Consider the following 15,543-nt stretch of genomic DNA (forward strand, 5'->3'; position numbering starts at 1 on the left):
CGAGGTGACTTTATTCTTTTTTGATCTGGCGTGCAGCCCTAGAAGGCAGACTTCCCACGACAACGGCATCTCCATAATCGTGCATGAAGCTAGGACTGTGACTACTTCTTGCCAATAATGCTGAAGGGATACCCAAGTCCACAGCATATGGAGCAGGTCTGCATCAACATGCTGACAGCGTGGACATGCAGAAGAGGCAATGTGGAAGTATCTATTGATCATGTCCGGTGAGAGATATGCCCTCTGTGTAATGTATATTTGAATAAGCTTGAACCTCGAGTTTCTGGGTATGTTTCTAGCGCCCGCTAATATGGCATCCCATTCCTTGTCTGTTCAAGGTCGGCCTCTATCTGCCTCCCATCTGACTTTAAGCCGTTGCATCGGTCTCAATCTGTGTGTGAGAAGTGCCTCCACCAGCCAATGCACCACATGTGACCCCGCACCCATCAGGTGTAAATATTGTACTAACAGATGCGTCGATGGCTCAATTGCCAGATCTCCACAGGCAGTTGACAGAGCTTTCAGGAGGGAAGTGTGTAACAGGAATTGGCCCGCTGGCAGTTCAGTGTCTTCGACTAGCATCTCGAATGTTAGTAATGCGACATCCCTATATAGGTTGCCCAATGTATCAAACCCTGCCGCATGCCAGGCCGTTAGGGCCGCCTCTGAGGGTACCCAGCCTACTCCGTGGTGTCCTCATCAGTGGTAGAATTGGGGCATATGGAGGTGTCTTGCGGGTGAGATATAAACTTCTTTTATAGCATTTATGGGTCAATCCTAAGTGTAACTGTGTTGGCCGTGGGAGTTTGGCAATGGGATGGAACAAGTGACAAATTTGGGAATGAGTCCATTGCTGCTGCATGGTAGCTGTGTCTTCCAGGCACATATCATTCAACCACTTTGTCGCCTCCCACCTCCTCTTAATGCTACAGTTGTGTTACTGCTACCTTTTCCCCTGCTGCCTTCCCCACCATGGCTCCTGCTCCGATTCTTGTATTTTGTTTATTATGCTTTTCTGTACTTTTCGATCTCTACCGTCAGTTGGGCTTTTTCTGGTAGGATATTTGCTTGGTTTGGGCTTCCTTTTAATGGGATTGGGCTTTTTTTTTAGGTATGGCTTGCAAAGTGTTTACATCCCGCCCCCTCTCTTTGTTGGCTGTTTATTGGTTCCTGTGCGGGCCACCTACATTTCCTCCAGTTCTATTGTCTGTAGCATATTTTCTTGCATTGATCAAAGCTTGTTTCAAAAGTTAACTCCCTTGGAGTATTGCATGGGAGTGAGCAGTGGCGCACACGCAGTCCTTATATATGAATAGGCAGTAACTGAAATGTGAGTGCTGTCTAGTTACTGCCCTCGGTTCCCATCGCGCTGTCGCCGCTCCTCTGCGTCCCAGCACAGCACTTTCGCCTGTCTCTACAACCTGCCCCCACCATCCCCTCCCAGGTCGGTACTTACCTGTAACTAATATGCCCCCATGGCTGTTGCTTTACATGTATTTAAAATGCAGCATAAGTAGGTAAAAGAGGGCGCGCACATGCCATGTTTTCCCTTCTGTATATCGGGTCGGGGAGCCATTATTTTGCATAGCACACATTCAGCAGCTAGCCCCGTCCCAGACGGAAGACCTACACCATGGCCCCGGCGTCCTTGGTACAGGCGAGCTGCAGCTTGGCCACAGAACAAGCAGTGAAATAACAGGTTGATTTTTATCAGTCTAAATTACAATTTTAATTGAGTTAAAGTTTCAGTATCATTTGGACTTGCAGGCTGCGCGACTATTTATTATTCACCAGACAGTGAGTGAAAACCAATCCGCGTGAGGCTCCGTAGGGTGGGGTTTCACAACAGTCACTCCGACTTGGATGGTTTGTTGCTCTCTTGAAAGCAATCCTTCGTCAAGAGTTAAACAGGCTGCTTTCATTTATGCAGGCGAGTTTTGTTCTGAATTTCCGCTGTGGGCTGTAAAGCCTCGTAGTGTAAACCTCATTTGTCAAGCAAAAACATTTCACATAGTGTCCTCGAAGCGCAGAAGTTTGAACAGTACAGTACGGCATAGTGACAAGAAACCATCAATAACAGTGACTAAATGTGGGTATTCAGCCAGATGAATTCTATTGCTGCTTATTGGCCAGCCAGCCCCTGCACCACTCTTTGGTTTTGAAACAAGAACATGGAGGCAATGCCCGCTGCTTTGCACATATACCCTTCCATTACACAACATGATTCGTCAGAGTGGGGGTGGTCCAGTGCTCACATGACTGCAAGGAAGAAACTTTTAAACTTTACCAAATTAAGTTCAAATGCTCACATTTGCATGCACATACTTTAGCACCACTGGTTTTCATTTGCTTCGGCTTGTGTTTTATGATTGTTGTTGTCACTGCTGGCTATTTTGTTTCCTGAAGTGGCATCTCCATGAGGCATTCAGTCTGAGTAAGCAAAATTCTGGCATCTCCTATCCAGGTCTGCTGAGCTTGTTTTCCTTTTTAGTGAATGTTGTCCGGGGCCTCCTTTTGCGACTGCTGTTCTTCAGAGTTGTGCGGGGTGTGTTTTGCAGACACCTTGGAGAATGCATGAGCTGCAAATCAGTACTGGTTCATCAAAGTATCTGAAATGCTGTGAAAACAGTAATATGTTTTTTTCCTAGAGATGTTTCTTCTTTCACTGCACTGAGCCGGAACGTCTCGTTCCTCATAGCCAAACTTTCGAATGGTGTGCGAGTCATGAAGACTTGTTTTTTTAAAGTATTACTTCATACTCCAGTGATAGGCGATGGCTGTGAGCAATCAGAGGTTTGGGGGACCTCATAGGAGGCACTTCACCAAAGCATAAAAAGTCTATAGCTTTTCATGTTCGCCATTGCTTAGCAATTGATATTTTATGTGCTTGTACCAATGCGTGTATGTCTAGGGTTCCCCAATTACCACACTAACCAAAGCTTATGCTGTGGCAAATATGAACAAGCATTTTCAATGCAATAGGTCTCGCATTATTAAAGTTTGAGCTGTTGGCATTGCTAATAATAATGCAACACCAATAGCAGCTCAAAGATTCCGTAATGTGAGACCTATTGCATTGCAATTGTTTTTTTTGTTTTTTTTTATATAGCATGAACTTGAGTGAAAGGTGTGTATTTATGTTGCATTGAGTACAGTGTAATTATGTGTTGTGTTATTATGTGGCACAGTGTGGTATTGTGTGAAGTGTATTTATCTTGCATTAAGTAGAGAGTAATTATGTGACGTGCAATTATGTAGTACTGAGTGGTATGTGGAGTGTATTTATGTTGTATTGAATACAGTGTAATTATGTGATGTTTAATCACACAACCAAAAACACATGAGCTCCACACTGTGTGGAGGAGGGAACAAGAGGCGCGGGGTCTTAGGAGCTAGCAGCCTCCAACTATGAATGTTTAACCACAAAAGAGCTGCTCCTAAAGTGATAACCACTATAAGGTTTGAGTTATATTGTGAGTGAGGACATCTCACAAAAAGTAACGGACTGGTCTCACACACCACCTGGTGTCATGCTTCATCATTGACCAGTCCTCGCCCTCTAAAACCTTGGTTTGATAGAGGGCGGGCATACACCTGATGACAGGGATGCACTTCTAAACTAAGTGGGGGCCCGTGTATAAGTGAGTGAGATTAAAAATCATTATAGTTATCCTCATTGTGTTTTTTTTAATGTGAGAGGTAACTATATGATGTTTTAAAAGCAGGTGACGGTATGTGGGGGAATTAGTGTCCCCTAACCGTTGTGTTTAGAGGTCGACATGTTTCTGCCGTCTTGGCCCAGGAGGGTCCAGGGCATTCATCAGGACCTAAATATGTAATTGGGGGCTCTGTTCTTACCAAAAGTGGCAAGAGTGTACCACTGTGTGGGCGTGATCAGTGTCACACTCCACAATTGGATGGCTCCTAGATTCAAGCCCTAAAAACCAAAGCTACTGGCCCCATGGGAGGAGGGGAGGGGAAACCCCTGTTTGTCAGAGCTGCCTCAAGGAAAGTTTCCTGCGTGGAAAGAAACTTTCCTTGAGGCAGTTCTGACAAACAGGGGTAAGAACGGAGCCCCCAATACTCCATGCCTTGATGATGGAGGCAGTCACAACAATACGCCATTTTACCTCCAAAGCACGCAGGGTAAATATTAGCTACTTCGTTCAGCATCTCCCAACTTCACGGTTGCAAAGATAAAAAACAAAGCGTCAAATAACAGTCAGAGATGAGTCCTCACGGCGAGGATGGCTCGGTTTGTACAAGGTTTACTGAAGAGATATGCAGCGATCTGCAACACGCAAGTCTCACAAAGTCAGCATAGCCTTTCAGTTATATTGATTGTACATTTACGGTGTTTTAAAAAAAAAAAAGCATTTGCAATGCAATAGGTCTCGCAGTTACGCAAGTGTAAGCTATTGGCATTGTAAATGACAATGCCTTTTATTTATGTTTTTAAACCGAAAACAAAAATAAAAGGCATTTTTATTTGCAATGTCAATAGCTCAAACTCGCGTGACTGCGAGAACTATTGCATTGCAAATGCTTGTTACAGCAAGGTAGTGAGTACCCTCGGCTTCGCGCACGGGTCCCCGCTTCGACAACCACCCACAGTGACGAGGCCACACAGGGTAAGCCAGGTCGTGCACAAGGAGGGGGAGTAGGCTGGGGGAACCAGGCGTAAGAGCCCGGATTTGCGCGTGCAAAACCTGTCATACATGTTAACCGTATTTTTTTGTTCTCTTTGCCATTAATATTTCCTGTGTACTTATTTTGCTTTGTGTTATGGTATTGTGTTCTCTACTGACTTGGGAAATGTTAACAAATGCTGTTACTTTTGCAACTAAAAAGTTCATTCTTTTAAACTTTGCTCCTGCTCTTCAGATACGTTAGACAGCCCCCAGCCCATAAGTGGTGTAGAAAGAAAGCCTTAAATTAGCTTTGCCGGTGCTCAGGTTATGTGATTCCCACCCCAGGTCACTAATCATGATGACGCCTCCCTGGCAGTTATCGTCGCGAGGGCTTGGCTGTGAAATACACGTTGCATCCAATGTTTTTACTGTCCACACTTTTTGAAGCACGATAAGCATTTTACAAAATGTTTTGTACCGAGTGAAAGCTCACGTCTGCGCCTACTGTGCAGCATACATGGTCGCAACCGAGATACTCACTACGGTATTCCTCAGAATGGCCTCTCAGAAACAGTGACTTAACAAAACTTGAGCCCCCCCTCCACCCCTAGTCAACCAGAACCACAGAGGCAAGGATAATGTGCTGAGGGGACCACCTTGGCTAGCATCCCGCCGCCGTCCCCCACTCCCCACCGCCCCCCTGTTACGCTACTGAGCAGGCTCGCACGGTACATTCTGTCCCAAAAGGACTAATTGAATGCAAGACGGAAGCTAACGGGCATTGTAACATGCTTAGTCATACCCCCCCCCCCCGCCGCACCTTTGACCACTTCATTAGGACTGCAAATAAATGAGTGTCAGGTTGTGCCGAACGCCTTGTGTTTGCGGTTCGAGTGACTAGACCGTTCTTTTTTCTTTTGCTCAAGGGGGTGCCGCCTTTCCAGATCAAGAGAAAGAAGGAACATCGTGTTCTTCGCGGGCCCAGGCGAAATAGTTCGGGCTCTCGTACCTTTCCACGTGGGAACCCAGAAAACAGCGCCCGCCTAGGGAGAGAGTGTTTTTCCCCAAAACTTTCCATTGCAAACTTGAAACAAGTGACAGAGCTACGGAAAAAAAACCAACAAAAAAAATACGGCCACGAGTGATGCGCGCGCGCCACTGCGAGCCATATGTCTTCAATAATCGCGCCCGTGTCTGGGCACGATAATTAAAGACATATGGGCTTTGGTGCGCGTAACAGACACCAATAGGCCATGGGCGGAGCAAAGCGCCCACCTTTGGCCTATTGCGTGGTCTGTTAAAAAAAGAACACGCGCGCAAAGCCTAATAGCGGAACCCAAAAGGAAAAGCACACGCACGAGCGTGTGCGATTCCAGGGTCCGTTTCTAAACCCCCTACAAAACCGCTCGCCTGCGCGAGCACTGTTGCACAGTGCATCACGAGGGACGAGCCCTAAAAACTGCCATCAAGAGAAAAGCAGAAAATAACATGGAGCTGCGCTGAACATAACTGAACGTTTATTATGGCTAATGTTTGTCTGTCTGTTATACTGCGGTGTTGGTTGGAGTCTCAATTAGATCAAGCGGAACAGAGATAGAGTCCAAAGGTGACACCATCTGCTCTGGATTCGGTAAACTTTGTGCTCCTACTCTCTGTGGCTTCCCTGTTAACTTCTCCCATCGTCGGCATAGCCCAGGAAAGTTCACATTTTTGATTCTATGATTCATGGTGGGTCAGTTTGTCCCAGTCCTATATACTCCTACTTTCCGTTTAATAGTTTTAACTATACCCGGTATGCACTACGATATATTTCCTCTTCTCTCTAATGCAATATTTACTGCATGCAATAAAATCGTGGATGAGCATGTTAAGTATTGTAAATGGCAATGCCTTTTATTTATGTTTTCAAAACCTGCAAGCGGTGTTTACGCACCGCTTGCAGGTTTTCAGAACACATACATAAAGGGCATTGCCATTTACAATGCCAATAGCTCAAACTCTCGCAAATGCGAGACCTATTGCATTGAAAATGCTTGTTTTACAAACTGACAGCTGCCAAAAGATAAGCTTTTAAGAGACAAACTATTATGTGAATCTGATGTCTCTGGTTTATGTACTTTAAGTTGTTAATGGGTACATTGCAGTAATACAGTATTTTCTCCATTGAGTCTTTAATGTAAGGTTTTCGTTTCTTTAAGTTGATTCATTTTATTCTATCTTTTGGAAACAATATTTAAGTAAGTTTGATTGTAATTTTCTTTCAAGAACAAATCAATATTATTTTGATCCGTTGTCATAGGACCACTAAAAGGAGTGGGTCCCATAGGCCGGTGCCTACATTGCCTATTTGGTAATCCGGAACTGCACACAACTATCTTCCTCCTTTAGGCTGCAACACAAAGAGAACTTGAAATAAATTGAAATATCTGGAACAATGTAATCAACAGAAAATAATTCTAACATTCTCTCCTGGTCTGTTCAAACCACAAACTGTTTCCTACAGGAAAACAAGACAAATTATTAGTATTCTTCCCATGAGGGTGGATGTAAAGACCAATATTTAAAAAAAAAATGAAACAAAATATTTTCTCAAGCATTGGCATAGCCAATAGGTCTCGCTTTTGGGACCTTATAAGTGTTTAGCCATGCAACACTTGATGTTGTTTAATCAAGGATATTGTGCTGGATAACTAAACACTTATAATGTCCCAAAGGCGAGACCTATCGTCTATGCATTTGGGGGCCTTATAAGTGTTTAGGTAGAGCTATTGATTTTTCCAGTGTTTCTAAGCTGTGCAGTAGAGAAGTGTGGCTGCAGTGCAGCATGGTGAGAAATAATTAAAAAGTGTAAGAAGCAATGAGTGATGCTGTGGTGTCATTGAGTGATGCTGTGCTGGCCCTGGGTTATGCTGTGGGGGCGTTGAGTGACGCTGTGCTGGCCCTGAGTGATGCTGTTGCGATGCTGATTGATGCTGTGGCGCTGCAGAGTGATGCTGTGGTAGCATATAGTGATGTTGTGGTCGTACTGAGTGATGCTGTGTTCTTCCTGAGTGATGCTGTGGTGAAGGTGAGTGATGCTGTGGTGGCCCTGAGTGATGTTATGGCAGCTGGCGAGTGGCAGGCTACTTTTAATACAATGTGGAGTTTTGTGCAACGTGTGAGTTTGAGCTGCGGCGGACTGTGGGAGTATGCAGCAAAAATGCTTGTTAGTTTGGAGTGATAAAAAGTAATATGCGAGAAAGTTATTTAAAGAGTATTGTGTGTGTGAAGGAAGATTGTATGGATGAATGGCAGCGTAGGGATATGGAAGAGTGGGGGGTGCAAAAGAGGTAAGAGCGGTAACTTGTTGATAGTAAAATTATGGAAGGCTAAAGGAATGTGAGTATATTTGTTGAGGGGAAATGAAGAATTGTTTTGTGGGTGGTAATGTTTTGATTTGTTCTGCATTCCGTCCATCATTTGTGTGTCTTTTGCTATTTCGGAAGAGAAAGCTTGAAGCATAGCATGGAACCTGCTAAGTAAATTATTAACCTCAACTAATTACAACAAAATTATGTGAGGCTCTCGTGCTACCACCTCCATCACATTTTTATCCACCGCACTACAAGACAAGATAAAAGCGTCTCTGCGGTCATTCAGTTAAGACACCAAGGATGACAACAAATACAACACTCTGCACCAACCCTGCACACCTCAATGGTGCAGGTCCGCACCTGCGAAAATAGGCCCCAAAACGATATACGAAAAACTATATAAATGCTACACACTACAATACTAATGTGTCCAGTTTCAAATGTGGCAGAGACTATACCCTCACACAAACATCCTTCGCGCTGACCTTTAGTCCCGAAGTGCCTGCGTGCTTGCTGGCCTGTGTGCACTGGATGCCTGTGTGCTTGCTGGCCTGTGTGCACTGATGCCTGCATGCTTGCTGGCCTGTGTGCACTGATACCTGTGTGCTTGCTGGCCTGTGTGCACTTATGCCTGCGTGCTTGCTGGCCTGTGTGAACTCCTGCCTGCGTGCTTGCTGGCCTGCGTGCACTGATGCCTGCGTGCTTGTGGGCCTGTGTGCACTGATGCCTGCTAGCTAATTGGCCTGTGTCATGCCTGCTAGCTTGCTGGCCTGCGTCCTTGGGCTTTTGTCTGATAGACTTCTTGAAATCGGGTGCGCTTGTCCTTGCGCATGCTCAGTGCGTCCATGTGTCTGTCCTCTGGACCTGGTGTAAGGGGTCTGGCACTCAGGGAGGGGTCCGACAGCCAGCCAGCCCATGTTGCCCACGGTCCTGCCAGGCTCCACAAAGACCCCTTGTGTGCCAGCGGCCCTGTTTCACACACAGGGCCGCTTGTGCCCAGGTACACAGACGCCACCTGAAGACAGAGTGCACAGGCCTGGCATGGGGGCCTCAACTTAAAGGGGTCTTGTGTGGGAGCTCCCAGAGGAGGGCAGGCCGAGGGAAGGGAGAGAGAGCGTGGAGGGCAGGCTGAGGAGAGAGCGGGAGGGTGGAGGGCAGGCCGAGGAGAAGGATGGGCAAGCTGAGCAGGAGGATGGTCAGGCCGAGGATAGAGCAGTAGCGTTGGCAGGCCAAGAAGAAAGGTGGGCAGGCCGAGGAGAGTGGGTGGGCAGGCCATGGAGAGAGGTGGGCAGGCCGAGGAGAGGGGGTGGGCAGGCCGTGGAGAGAGGTTGGCAGGTCGAGGAGAGAGCAGGAGGATGGGCAGGCCGAGGAAAGAGCAGGGGGGATGGGAAGGCCGAGGAAAGAGCAGGGGGGGTGGGCAGGCCAAGAAGAGAGGTGGGCAGGCCGTGGAAAGAGCAGGAGGGTAGTAGGCAGGTCATAGAGAGAGGTAGAGGGTGGGCAGGCCAACAAGAGAGGTGGGCAGGCCGAGGAGAGAGGTTGGGCAGGCCGAGGAGAGAGGTGGAGGGTGGGCAGGCCAAGAAGAGAGGTGAGCAGGCCGAGGAGAGAGGGTGGGCAGGCCGAGGAGAGAGGGTCGGCAGGCCAAGGAGAGAGGGTGGGCAGGCCGAGGAGAGAGCAGGAGGGTGGGAAAGCCGAGTAGAGAGCAGGAGGGGGGGGCAGGACGTGGAGAGAGCAGGAGGGTGGGCAGGACGTGGAGAGAGCAGGAGAGTGGGCAGGACGTGGAGAGAGCAGGAGGGTGGGCAGGTCGAGCAAAGAGCAGGAGGATGGACAGGCCAAGAAGAGAAGTGGACAGGCCAAGAAGCGAAGTGGACAGGTCGAGGAGAGAGCGTGGGCATGCCGTGGAGAGAGGGTGAGCAGGCCGTGGAGAGAGGGTGAGTAGGCCGTGAAGAGAGGGTGAGCAGGCCGTGGAGAGAGGGTGAGCAGGCCGAGGAGAGAGGGTGGGCAGCCCGAGGAGAGAGGGTGGGCAGGCCGAGGAGAGAGGGTGGGCAGGCCGAGGAGAGAGAGTGAGCAGGCTGTGGAGACAGGGTAGGCCTTGGAGAGAGCAAGAGGGTGGGCAGGCCGTTGAGAGAGGTGGAGGGTGAGGGAAGGCTGTGAGGAGACAGCAAGGCAGCATGCAGGTTTACTAAATGTCTCGCAGTTCAGCGCATGCGCTGGCTCAGGCGAGACGAGACTCAGGCGAGACCTAAAAAATTGTTTTACTTTCTTACTCGTTACCTGTACAAAAAATACAGGGTGCAGTGGATTGGATAATGATAGACTCCGTTGTCTTTAATGTAATCAAGATTCTCTCTGCATGTTAATTGGAGAATCGTCATTTCATTACAAGACCGAAAGCTATCATTATGCATGTTTAAAGGTTTCCATAACTGTGTTGCTTACATGCTCACTGGTCTCAAGTAGAAATTTGTGAAGGTGCTGGAATTCCAACACTCTTGTGCTTTCATGATCTCGTACAGAGTGCCACCAGCCCAGAATACTTTACTGTCCATTGCACCTCTGGCTGAATGTGGACCAAATTTTGATAGATCTATGCCTGCCTCTCTCATTATTGCTCTAACCCTTTCTATTGTGGTGTATATACTGCTTTATGTTGTTCCACATGAGATATTAGTAGTTGAGTATCACCATAATGTCTAAATTCTAGCATTCTTTGCTCAGATACCTTCCTGCAACTTACCACCCTCAGTTTTGAACAATCCTGGAATGAAGGATAGAAAATGTGACCAGACATATTTTTAGTTCTCTTCCAAATATCAAAAAGTACACCATATTATGAATAAACTCTGTTGCAAGTCTCTAGAACTTAAACATCTGAAACACTTCTGAAATATACTAAGCAGAGAAGTATTACTTTTATCTGTTTCAGAGAAAGGTAGCTATTACCAGACCAAAATTTACGTCCCATAAGAAAATGTAACAAGCCCTATGTGGTCTCTTAAGTCTGATTCCCTTCATCATTCTGCATATTAGAGGGTCGCATCCAACCGCGATATCACCTACCAGGGCATGGCCAGCTGATACGCCCGACCTAATGCAATTATTGGTCCTGTAAGATAACGTGCCTGAAATAGTTTGGTTAAATAATTTGCCAAATCTGTCACAAGAGCCTCTATGGGATCCAGACCCCTTTTCATGTACCAACTACTCCATTTACACCAAACCCCTTTATATCTCTTCTTAGTAGCTGGTGCCCTTGACTCATCCAAGAAATCCTTAGCCTTTCCTGAAAAGCCAGAGAATCTTCTAGAGCCTCTGATATCTTCCAAACAAGAAGGTTCAACTTTCCTTTTACTACCAACGTATGCTCCTCTCCATATGGGCCCATCAGTAAACCCTGATGTACTGGTATAAAACAAGATTCCTCTACTGGAAGCTCCATTACCCGTGTGAACCAAACTTGCGAAGTCCAAAAGGGGGTCACTAGAACTAACTTGCATCACTCCTTCCGAAGCTTCCATAACACTCTCTTGATCATTGCAAACAGCGGGAAAGCATAAGCCCTTTCTGCCAACCAATTCTGTATAAAGGCATCCACTGCTATGGCCCCTGCGCCTGGCCTCCAACTAAAATACCTTGCCACATGACATGTGAGTCTGCTTGCAAATAGAACCACTTCTATTGGGCCCCAGAGAGCTTGTACCTTCGTGAAAATCACTGGGTTTGATTGTCAATCACTGAAATCTCTGAGATGACATGAATTCTAATCTGCCCTGTGATTCTGCTAGCCTGGAATGTGGCCTGCTGACAAAAACATCTGTGTTCCTAACAGAAATACCACATGTCCTTTGCTAGATCTGCTAAATGCTTTGACTTTGACTTTGAACTTCCAAGGCGATTGATATAAGAAATCGCTGAAATATTTTCCAGGTTGTAATTAACTGTACAATAAATATATATATTACATTGGCACATTCCGCAAATTGATTCTTCTTACACTTCGCACGTTGAGTGTGTGGTTGCTCCTCCTCCTTTCCAATCCTTTTATTGGTATATCTCTGCCATGTTTATTCTGTACAATCACATCAATACATTTTACATGATTCTTATTAAGGCACACAAGATAACTTAATACAATCAATTCTGTTAGGTTACGGGTGTCCAAAAATTCTTTCTCATTCTTTCCCAGTTTCCTTTCTGTTTTCTTTCCTTCAACTTTCCTTCCACCTTTCTTTCTTTTCGCTTTCTTTCCATCTTTCTGTCCTACATTGTTTTGTTCTCCTTTCTTCTATCATTTCCTTTTCCTTGTGTTTCTTTTTATTTTCTTACTTCAATCTTTTTTTTCTCCTACTTCCCATCCTTACTTCCTTCCATTTTACTTCCATTGGCCTTTCCATCCTTCACTTTCCTTACGTCTTTCTTTCGATTCTCTTTCCTTACATCTTTGTCTCCTTCCTTCTTTCTTTTCTGTTTCCTACCTTCCTTTCTCTTTCTATCTGCTTCTTTACTTTCCCATTCCTTTCTTTTTTATTTTTTCCATTCTCTTTTTTCTTTCCAGCTTTACTTCATTCCGTCCTCCCTTCTTTCCTTCCTCCCTTCTATGCTTCCTTCCTTTTTTCTTCCTTCCTTCCTTCCTTCCTTCCTCCTTTTCTTTCTCTTTCTTTCTTTCCTTGTTCTTTTCTTCCTTCTTTCACTTTTTTTACTTCCTTCGTTCCTTCTGTCCTTCTTTCTATCCTATATTTTTTATTTCCTTCCTTACTTTTTTCATACGGCTGTTAGAGCCTTCTTTTGATATCCTATGTCCTACATTAATTAAGTTTGTGTTGCAGAAGTCCAATTTTCATATCTCATACAGTAGGTTACAAGTACCTGGGATTATGGTGTGGTCGCACCATTTCCCTCCATTACAATATAACAGGTGTCGTTCTGAGACTGTGTACCTAATTCTTTCTCTGTCAGACCGAATGGGGGTCCTGAGCCCTGGTCCTGGCCAGGCGCAGATGGGCTTGCCTTTGGCGCGCCTTTGGCACATCTGCATCCCGGTGCACATTAATAATGAAATACTGGGCTGGACATACAACAACTGGGGCTCTGACCCAAAATGGGGGCTAATCTCATCCCAAAGGTGAGGCATTGAACACGACTAACAACCCAGGATTCTATTGGCAGAGGACGCCTAACATTCCCTTCCCTCAGGTAATGGTCCTGGCAGTGACTCTGCAAAAAGGCGAAGGACCAGAACAACTAAAATGTAGAAGCGCGGCACAATAGGTAAACAGTTTTAAAAAATATTTTCAAAATGTCACTCAATTAAACTAATGTATCTCAAAGTACTGAAAACTGATGAAATTTCAATGGTTGAGGAAAATATGTTGGATTTTATACATAACAGATAACAAGAAACCAATGCTTCAAATTAGCCATTTGGGGGCATCTCCATTTTAGCAATTGGAGATTTTCATCAATTAAAAACAGACCACTTACTACCAACTTATGGGCAACACAATTTAAACTACATGAACTTAAAAAAATCATGAGACAATTAAATGGCTTCCTATTCACAGAGTTACTAAACAGATTAAGAAAAGGAAAACATACACTAACAGAAATTTTAAACAATAAACAACGAGAAATAAAACCACATGACCAACATCCTCAAGCCTGTACCATATACCATGTCAACTAACAAGGAGGTCAATGACAACCATAGAGTTTTAATACAACATACTCAACAAAATCCATTTTTCACCACAAAACCTAATGATATAGTCAGTTCAAATCTTAGAGAAGAAGTAGAACAAACCATATTAGAAAAATCACCAAACGATCCAAGTAAAACTGTGGGACTTTCACACACCTTACACATTGCTTTAAAACGACGCCATTATCTCACTTATAATATAGCTTCAGGTGTATTACAATTTGTAGAAACTATTAACCACACACCCACTGTTTGGATTGCATTCGATAATCACTCTATTGGCAAATTTACAAGGGAACAAAATAAACACTTATATCACTCACATATATGTAACAACACCAATACACAAAATAATGCATTACTATTATATGCAAACAATGCTCACTAAGACAAGTATCAAAGAACAATATACTGAATACAAAGTGAGACTATTGAATCACTTTACATACAATTTAACAGTAGCAAAATAGATCACTTGCATTATGTTGCCTTAAGCAGAGCAAAATCCATTGCAAACATATACATTCAAAACTTCAATGGATAAAACCTTCTCATGCTTCCAAAAACAAATGAAGAAATTAAAAAATAAAGAACAAATATGACAGTAAACATTTCAGTAACACAATTAAACACATATGGCACACATTTACACACTATCGTTCAAAATATATGGTCACATCAACAGTGGCGTAGCTAGAGCTTCTGGCGCCCGGGGCTATCCTCCAGATTGCTGCCCATGGCAGGTAGGGGGGGGCAGGTGAAAGCAAAGGTCGGAGCGGAGGTGCTGCATGCCCGACACTAACCTCGAATCCCAATGCAGGGTGTCAGAGAGATTTAAATAACATACAGATTGACAATAAATCACGCAAGTGTGTAAATCAGTGTACAAGATGTGTTGCATGAGTCAGTGAGGGTTAAAAGGTGTAGCAGTCACATATCCTTCTTAGCTCACTGTGCTATATTAAAAGGCTTACTATTTAAGAACTGCAAGTAACAAAAGGATCTGTGTTCAAAGCAGTAACCCTCTTACCTAGCTACATTTAAAAAGAAAAAACACAATTCTGCCATCTTCATATTACATGATGTGCTTTGCAGGCACGTTAACCTTCTATACTACTTTGAGTCAGATCTGGGACTACACAAACAGAAATCTCTTCAAGAATATTTAAACCTCCAGGGTTATCTCACCAATTATTATTCCCTGATAGTTACTGGGCACCTCTGCTGCAGATGTCTTAACCCTATAAAAATATTAGAAAACGCAGACTCTTTAACCAATTAATCATAAAAGATCTACTAACATGCTTCTCCTTGCTGCCATTTTCTTTGTGGCAGGGTTTTAAAAAATTTGTAAAATTAGTTGAGACGCAGATTTTGCATCGAGATTGCGCCTCTTTTTTAGCACAACCCCAAAGCAAAATCCAATTTGTTAAATCTCATAATGTGCTTAAATGCACTCATGATGTACCTAATAAAAACAAATGTGTGAGATCATAATATCTGATGTTACTTCTTGTGACGTCACTTACTGTGTTGCCATGTGTGATGTCATGCATTGTGACATCACTGACTGTGATGGCACACACCACAATGTCACTTGCATACTGACTAACTAGGTTAGGCTCCCCCCCCATATGGTGTAGCTGCATGAAAGTCCACAGCTTCAAGGCATTCCATTTTAGGAGGAATAATTTTCCCCCAAAACAAACCTGCTTTGCCAATTTTTTCCCCAAATTAACCCCCATTACTTTCAAGAGTAAGAAAAATACAATGTACCTATTTTTTCCCACAGCGCATGCAGTTTCATGCTCTCTTATCCACATGCCTTCCAAAGGCCTGCACTCCTTGTAAAAGAACTGTATAA

At 44.5% G+C, this 15,543-nt stretch overlaps 1 protein-coding gene across 2 annotated transcripts in view; it reads left to right on the forward strand.

Moving 5' to 3' along the window:
- Window positions 1–1,209: 1,209 nt before the first annotated feature.
- The window catches only part of KIF20A (kinesin family member 20A), a 220,051-nt gene continuing 205,717 nt past the window's right edge, over window positions 1,210–15,543 (forward strand). For both annotated transcript variants that reach the window (XM_085618375.1, XM_085618378.1), the window contains exon 1: window positions 1,210–1,444. The gene's annotated coding sequence lies outside the window, so the exon portion shown is untranslated. The remainder of the gene's footprint in view (window positions 1,445–15,543) is intronic.

Source organism: Triturus cristatus, chromosome 7 (genome assembly GCF_964204655.1).
Source record: "Triturus cristatus chromosome 7, aTriCri1.1, whole genome shotgun sequence".
NCBI classification, from domain to species: domain Eukaryota; kingdom Metazoa; phylum Chordata; class Amphibia; order Caudata; family Salamandridae; genus Triturus; species Triturus cristatus.